Source organism: Hemitrygon akajei, chromosome 8 (assembly GCF_048418815.1).
Source record: "Hemitrygon akajei chromosome 8, sHemAka1.3, whole genome shotgun sequence".
NCBI lineage: Eukaryota > Metazoa > Chordata > Chondrichthyes > Myliobatiformes > Dasyatidae > Hemitrygon > Hemitrygon akajei.
In genome coordinates, this window is record NC_133131.1 from 43,194,436 (window position 1) to 43,203,608 (window position 9,173).

Genomic DNA, 9,173 nt, shown 5'->3' on the forward strand with positions numbered 1-9,173 from the left:
CTTTGGGCACCATGTGCAGGGGGGAAGGCCCATGGGCTGTCGTTCCTCCATACGATCCCCAATTCCTCCATCCTCTTGAACTCCTCCTTTGCCAGGCGGAGCTTTTCCAGGGGGAGCCTTCATGCGTGGGCGTGGAGGGGTGGTCCCTTTGTCGGGATGTGGTGCTGTACTCCGTGTCTGGGCATGGCTGCCGTGAACTACGGTGCCAGAATCGATGGAAAGTCCGCCAGAATTCTGGTGAATTCGTTGTCTGACAGCGTGATGGAGTCCAGGTGTGGGGCCAGCAACTTGGCTTCACCCAGGGAGAATGTCTGGAAAGTCTCGGCATGTACCAGTCTTTTCCCTTGCAAGTCGACCAGCAGGCTGTGAGCTCGCAAGAAGTCCGCCCCCAGGAGTGGTTGGGTCACGGCGGCCAGTGTGAAGTCCCACGTGAACCGGCTGGCGCCAAACTGCAGCTGCACTGTGCGGGTGCCGTAGGTCCGTATCGAGCTGCCATTTGCGGCCCTCCGGGTGGGTCCTGGCTTCCTGTTGTGGGTGTCATACCCCGTCAGGGGCAAGACGCTGATTTCTGCTCCGGTGTCGACCAAGAAGCGGCGTCCCGACTGTTTGTCCCAGACATACAAGAGGCTGTCCTGGTGGCCAGCCGCCATAGTCCTTAACGGTAGCTGGCCCTGGCCCTTGCAGGGCGGGCGACAACGGCGGGCTTCTGTGCCCCACCGCTGATGGTAGAAACACCACTGTTCACTGTCCTCCTCACTCCTGCCTCTGTGTTGTGTGCGCCCCCCTGCCGGGCCCGGTCTGGTCCGCTGTAGGGCGCATGGCCTGGTAATCTGACCGACAGATACCACACTCTCCCTCTTGGCTTTCCACAGCACGTCTGCCCGGGCCGCCACCTTCCGGGGGTAGCTGAAATCTGCGTCGGCCAGCAGCAGATGTATGTCCTCGGGCAGTTGCTCCAGGAACGCTTGCTCGAACATGAGGCAGGGCTTGTGTCCGTCAGCCAGGGCCAGCATCTTGATCATCAATGCTGACGGCAGTCTGACTCCCAAACCGTCCAGGTGAAGCAGGCGGGCACCCCGCTCACGCCGTGAGAGGCCAAAGGTCCCGAAGAGCAGCGCTTTGAATGCTTCATATTTGCCTTCTTCCGGGGGCGACTGTATGAAATCTGCAAACTGGGCAGCCGTCTCCTGGTCAAGGGCGCTCACCACGTGGTAGTAACGCGTGGAATCAGAAGATATCTGCCGAATCTGGAACTGGGCTTCTGCTTGGCTAAACCACACGCGTGGTCGCAGCATCCAGAAAGTCGGCAGTTTTAGCGAAACTGCGTGAACAGATGAAGAGTCGGTCATCTTTGGTCCAAATCCCGTTTGGACTGTCGGGGTCACCAATGTAGCGATGTACTACATACAGAGCTAAAGACGACATGCAGTCGGTAAGTCATTTCGAGCCTAGTTTATTCAAACTTCGCAGCGCTGGTATTTAATCCCTAGCACCCGCCCTCTCCGGGCGGAAATGACGTCAGAGGTGCATTACCAAAGTCTTCCCCCGCGCGCTGGCTATTTGTGAGCCGGTTCGCCTGCGCAGAAAGGGGGTCGCCACAAACTCACAATACCTACTGATCGTCAGTATAATCAAAGTAAAGGGAATAACTTCTCCAAATAAACCATGCTAGCATGACCATTCTAAAGAGTAACAGTTTGGGAGATGTATCGAAGATCTGCTGGATTGAATGAAAATAACCTGTGGCAGCGAGGCCGAGAATGAACATGATCTTGACCTCTAAGGGGAAGGCAATCTATGTTTGAAACATTGCACGTATCTCGGTAATGGAAGCTTGGGAAAACCTGAGCCAATGATGTTTAGGCAGGAGGTAGTATCTCTGAAGGCTCCCTTAGAATAAGCTGTATGGAATTGCCTCTAGCCCTGAGGTTCCTGATCTAACCGGAGAACCGGTCATGACCATTATTTTGCCTCTGGTAGCATAGTATTGTCAGTGGATGCTCTTGTTAATAAAGTACACATATTTCAACAGCTAATGGCTAAAGAAAACACCCCCTGCTTGTTTCAGCACACACTGTGAATTTTGAGAGGTGTTTGCTTGAGCAAGCAGCAGTCAATTCTGAAGCTGCTTGGTCACCTCTCCCACAATCCTATATGCAGTGGCAAAAGCAACAGATTGATGAGCTTCTGTGTGAACTGAGATTGCTCCACTCTTCCACAAAGATTATAAAGTGTAGCTTTGAAATTCAGTTTACATCTGGATGACTGGAGACTGCTGATCAACGCATGGTGCTACCATTAGGTATGTGTCTGGTGCCAGAAAAATATCAGGGTGGATCAGTGGCTAGTCCAGTTTACAAATGGCCACAAATCACGTGGATATCATTGCTAGTAAAAGTTACTCTGGGTAAAACTGATTTTTGAATAATTGGTGCACAAATACATAAATGTTATTTGATTTAATATGAAGTTTTTAAGATCATCATTATCTGGCACATTATAGAAACAAATGTTACTTGCTACTTAGCCCAAGTATGAATAATGCATGTAAATTTAGATTTGTTGAGGAGTTGAATATAGAATTGAACATTTTACAGTGATAATGAACATTCTCATTTCTAATCTTATTAGACCATAAGACATAGGAGCAGAATTAGGCCTTTGGCTGATGGAGTCTGCTCTGCCATTTCATCATGGCTGATCCACTTCCCTCTCAGTCCCAGTCTCCTGCCTTCTCCCCATATCCCTTCATGCCCTGACTAATCAAGAATCCTTCAACCTCTGTTTTAAATTCACCCTCTGACCTGGCCTCCGCAGCTACCTGAGGCAATGAATTCCAGAGATTCACCACTTCCTGGCTAAAAAAGTTCCTCCTCATCTCCGTTCAATATGGATACCCCTCTATTCAGGGGCTACGTCCTCTGATCTTAGACTCCCCAACCTCAGGAAACATCCACTCCCCATCCACTCTATTGAGGCCTTTCAACATTCGATAAGTTCCAATGAGATATCCCCCCCCCCATTCTTTTGAATTCCAGTGAGTAGAGTCCCTTTTATTTCTTCTACTAAAGGGCATAACCATACACATCCTGATCTGTGTTCCATCTGCCACCTCTTTGCCCATTCTCCTAATCTGTCTTAGTCCTTCTGTTGCCTCTCTGCTTACTTAGCACTACTTCCCCCTCCATCTATCTTTGTATCATCCACAAACTTGGCCACAAAAGCATCAATTCTGTCATCCAAATCACATAGAAACATAGAACATAGAAAACCAATAGCACAATACAGGCCCTTCGGCCCACAATGCTGTGCCGAATATGTACTTACTTCAGAAATTACCTAGGGTTACCCATAGCCCTCTATTTTTCTAAGCTCCATGTACCTATTCAGGAGTCTCTTAAAAGACCCTATTGTATCTGCCTCCACCACCATTGCTGGCAGCCCATTCCACGCACTCACCACTCTGCGTAAAAACTTACCCCTGTTACGTTCCCCAGTAACCGGGTGACTTACCAGCAAAGATAGAGAGGTCCGCTGAAGCCTGCTGATACTATTTTCAAACGTTTTATTTATAAAGGGGCACAAACGTATGGTTAATACAAAACATTCAGATCATATACGTCGTCACAACTCAATCTAAAGCACAGGTATAGTAATAATCAATCAGAAATAAGCTCTATCGTTGTCTAGGGGATACTGAGTCCAATGGAATATAAGAGTCACTCAAAGTCTGCAGGCTTCCCCGTTTCGGGAACCGCTGGCATTTCACGTGTTGGATAGAGAGAGAAGGAACACTTGCCCGTCATCTTTGCGAAGCAAATCCCTGTTGTTAGTTAAAACGGTTTGTCCTTTGGTTCCAGCCACAGACTCCCGATCTGGAATCTAACGCACGTGGCTTCCTTCAGAATGGCTTCCCGCTCCGACGGGAAGCACTATCGTGTCTTCTTCGTGTGTCTCCTTGGTGCGTCTGAGGACCCGCCTCGGCAGCCCACCTTTTATCTGGACTGGCAGGGTTGTAGATGTCAATCAGGGTGGGGGTGAGGCAATCTTTCCCCCATCACCCATCCATCTCACATTGCCCTTAGGGTTTGCACGTAGGCCAGTTCCTTATTCCACAAAGGTGTCTCCCAAGACAATGGCTATGTTCAAGGCTTTTGTCTTGCTGTGCGACCAGCCCACATTCCAAACCGTAAGGCTCTGTCTCTTGCGATTCTCACAAAGGAGGGGGCTGAGGTCATGACACCTCCCCTCTTAAAAGTTTTTTTACCAGCGGTTAAAAACAAGTTGGTACAGGATTTTTTTGGACTCTACCATACTACACAAGCTTTTCTCTTCACAGAGTACTACCGTTATACATTCCAGTCAGTATCTAAACAGGTAACAATTACAGTGCCCCTTTCTTTAATATCTTAACCTCACGTACCGTACTAAAGTCTGGTAGCATCAAACTTCAGCTCAATAACCACCTATTTTTATTTATTTTCTTCAGCAACACAACTAAGGAGGTGTGATCTTAGCTTATGTGCATCTACGAAAGTTTACACAAATACTAATCGTTTCGGTCGTGTTATTTCACCGGCAGGTCTCCAAAGGGGTTGTCTTTATTAGTCACAGGCTTTGGCGCAAACCCGTACAACCGGCTTCGCTGTTTAAAAATGACAATTTCTATTAACCATGGCCTCTTTCCCGGGGAGTCCCCCCGTGGGGAACTTGAGTAATTTGGCGAGGTACTCTCCCACCTTTCCTTTCCACGAGGGTTATTCTCTTAACTCCGTGTCCCCAACCTAGTCCATCATGGGAATTTCCGCCCAATTCTTTAATGCTACACAGGTAGTTAACCCTTTTGTCAAGACCATACAGGCTGATGTGTATTAGTTTGAACCTTTTTCTCCGGCCGCATTTAAATTTCGGCTTCCTCACAGCGCTTTCTTGAATAACAATAGCGTGTGAGGCCCCTTTACATTCCAAATCAACCTGTAATCGATGCGCAGGCATCAATCTAGACTTTAACTTTTTTCTATTCGATTTGGGAACTACAGATTTACCGTTCTCCTCCACAACAACAGTTATCTCCCCATTCGTAAACTCCACCTTAACTCTGAACACCCCCTTCAGCACAGACACCTTCTTTCCCGAACCAAGTCTATCTGATCCAAAAGGACGGCCGTCTTGTCCAGCCGAGTCAAATACCTCAGACTTTTTCTGAGCTCCGTGACTAGGCTCAGGACCACGGGCCTCCCCATCTTGGACACACTCAAACGGGGCATTGGCCTCTTCCAGGCTTTCAATACCCATACCCTTTTCAAATTCTAACTTCCCCTGATCCTCCCAGTTACTCTCTGGGCAACTCACTTCTGAAGTAAACTCAACCTCGCGGGCTGAAACAACCTCATCTGCCAACCCAGCAGACTTCTTCAAGGTAATGGCATCCTTTTCATCGAGGACTGCCCTCATTTCATCATCGGGAACACCTTTAGACTCATCCATGTCCAACCCTGGACCTTTTAACAGCTTTATCTGTTTCTCATCTTTATTTCCTACCTCTAGGACCTTTTTCTTCGCTAAGGGAGGATCTACCTTCTCTCCCTTCTCTCCTTTACCCCCTTTTACGTTACTATTCCTCGTTTTACCACCCTCGAAACCCTCGTGGCACAGGGTCGGTAAAGACGTCTGGGCCAATTTTAAACTGCTCGCTTTCTCAGCTGCCGCTCTTGACAGGCTGCGAGTGTCCGTGTATGCGGGATAGCTCGGGGACTCTATGGGCGGGGCCTCAACTCTCACGGGCTGGGTTGTCAGCTTCACGGCTGCTCCCATCTTCCCACCAGCTAGGTCATTACCCAGAAGGACGTCCACGCCTTCCCCCGGCAACTCCGGCAGGACCCCCAGTTCCACTGGTCCCGACACCAACTCACAATCTAGAAGGACCCTATGCAAAGGCACTACCTCGGTCCAGTTTCCTATGCCTCTCAGGGCTACCTCGCCCGTCGGAGGTCCGAATGGTAATACGTTACGGCTAATTAATGATAGCTCCGCCCCCGTGTCTCTCCAAATCCGTACGGGGATTGGCGGGTCCCCCTTCCTCACAGACACAGTTCCGGGTGACAGATAAATCTCCGACCCCTCGCGCTCTCTGCTCCCCTGGGACCCTCTTGCCGATTTTCTGATTACCACTGCAAGTCCGATAGGGATCGCTGCTCTCTCTCTCTCTGGCTCCTTTCTCAGAGCAAAGCACTTAGATGCAATATGACCCACCTTTCCACAATTAAAACAGGTCAAGCCAGGACCTCTCCTGCCGTCTTGCCTCTCCTCAATTTTACCACTAGCTCCCAGTGGGATCTCCGCCTCAGCCGGCTGGCTTTCCCTACCGTTCCGACGGTCTCTCAGGTAACTTTTTGGCAAGGAAAACTTTGTCTTGTGGGTTAGGGCATATTCATCTGCGAACCTAGCAATTTCTGAGATGGACTGATTCGTCCTCTCATTTAAATACATCCGGATCTCTTCCGGAACACAACCTTTAAATTTCTCAATCAAAAATAACTCCCTGAGACGCCCATAATTCTCGGCCACCTTTTCCGCAATGCACCAACGGTCCAAGAGCACACCCTTCTCATGGGCTAGCTCGGTATACGTTTGATTCCACCCTTTCCGTAAATTTCGGAACCTTTGTCTATACGCCTCAGGTACTAACTCGTAACCTCGGAGAATGGCCTCCTTTACTTGGTCATAATTCCCTTCCCCTTCTGGGGGCAACGTGGCATATGCCCGCTGTGCTTTCCCTCATAACACACTTTGTAACAACGCCACCCACTGCTCTCTGGGCCACTTCTGATTCACTGCCACCTTTTCAAAAAGCAAGAAATAACTATCAACATCCGTCTCCTCGAACGGGGGGACCAACCTCAACGCCCGACTAACATCAAACCCCTCCTCTCTCTCTACCCCTTGAGCTCTTCGCTCTTGCCTTCGCCTGTCCAGCTCCAATTCATGGCTCCTTTGTTTCTCTTTCTCTTCTGCTTCTAGCTGCTTTAGTTTGAATGCCTGCTCTCTTTCCTTTTCCTTCGCAGCTGCTTCTAGCTGCTTTACTTTAAGATCATGTTCCAACCTTACTCTCTCCAACTCTAACTGATCTGTCCCACTCGCTAATCTCTTTTCGGGGATATTTTCCAAATCCTCAGCTGCAAACACCTTCTTCCCAATGTAATACTGATTTATGACCCTTCGCACTTCCTGCTTTTTCATTAATGACCTCACCTCTGCGAGGTCTAACCCCTTTGCCAGATTTACCAAGTCTAATTTGGTAGCCGCCCCTAGCGCCTCTACAGTCGGGTTTCTCATAAATTCATCCACATCCATCTTTGCTGGTTTCCTGTCTGGCTACCTGCGTAACCAGATTTAAGTTTGGACTTACAGCCCGATTCACTGACCCTCCCCTTTGGTTTCAAATCTGGGACGAGTACCCCACTTGTTACGTTCCCCAGTAACCGGGTGACTTACCAGCAAAGATAGAGAGGTCCGCTGAAGCCTGCTGATACTATTTTCAAACGTTTTATTTATAAAGGGGCACAAACGTATGGTTAATACAAAACATTCAGATCATATACATCGTCAAAACTCAATCCAAAGCACAGGTATAGTAATAATCAATCAAAAATAAGCTCTATCGTTGTCTAGGGGATACTGAGTCCAATGGAACATAAGAGTCACTCAAAGTCTGTAGGCTTCCCTGTTTCGGGAACCGCTGACATTTCACGTGTTGGATAGAGAGAGAAGGAACACTTGCCTGTCGTCTTTGCGAAGCAAATCCCTGTTGTTAGTTAAAGCGGTTTGTCCTTTGGTTCCAGCCACAGACTCCCGATCCGGAATCTAACGCACGTGGCTTCCTTCAGAATGGCTTCCTGCTCCGACGGGAAGCACTATCGTGTCTTCTTCGTGTGTCTCCTTGGTGCGTCTGAGGCCCCGCCTCGGCAGCCCACCTTTTATCTGGACTGGCCGGGTTGTAGATGTCAATCAGGGTGGGGGCGAGGCAATCTTTCCCCCATCACCCATCTCACATTGCCCTGAGATTTTGCACGTAGGCCAGTTCCTTATTCCACAAAGGTGTCTCCCAAGACAATGGCTATGTCCAAGGCTTTTGTCTTGCTGAGCGACCAGCCCACATTCCAAACCGTAAGGCTCTGTCTCTTGCGATTCTCACAAAGGAGGGGGCTGAGGTCATGACACCCCTGAAATCTCCTCTGTACCTACTTTCAAGCACCTTAAAACTGTGCCCTCTCATGTTAACCATTTCAGCCCTGGGAAAAAGCCTCTGACTATCCACACGATCAATGCCTCTCATCATCTTATACACCTCTATCAGGTCACCTTTCATCCTCCGCTGCTTCAAGGAGAAAAGGCCGAGTTCACTCAACCTGTTCTTATAAGGCATGCTCCCCAATGCAGGCAACATCCCTGTAAATCTCCTCTGCACACTTTCTATAGTTTCCACTTCCTTCCTGTAGTGAGGTGACCAGAACTGAGCATAGTACTCCAAGCGGGGTGTAACCAAGGTCCTATACAGCTGTAACATTCCCTCTCGGCTCTTAAACTCAGTCCCACTGCATGCCTTCTTAACCACAGAGTCAACCTGCACAGCAGCTTTGAGCGTCCTATGGACTTGGAGCCCAAGATCGCTTTGATCTTCCACACTGCTAAGAGTCTTACCATTAATACTATCATATTTGACCTGCCAGATTGAACCACCTCACACTTATTTGGGTTGAACTTCATCTACCACTTCTATAGAACGTGGCTGACATAGAACGTAAAATGAAACGGTCCCAACACCACTAGTCACTGGCAGCCAATCAGAAAAGACTCCATTTATTCCTACTCTTTGTCTCCTGCCAATCAGCCACTGCTGTATCCATGCTAGTATCTTTCCTGGAATATTATGGGCTCTTAATTGTTAAACAGCCTCATGTGTGGTACTTCGTCAAAGGCCTTCTGAAATCCAAGTACACTAATTTTCATTTGTCCATCCTGCTTGTTATTTCTTCAAAGAATTCCAACTGATTAGTCAGGCAAAAATTTCCCTTAAGGAAACTAGGTTGACTTTGATCTACTCTATCATGCACACTTTTCCCAAACCTCAGAGGAATGTCACCACTATAATTTTTCATAAGCCCATGACAATC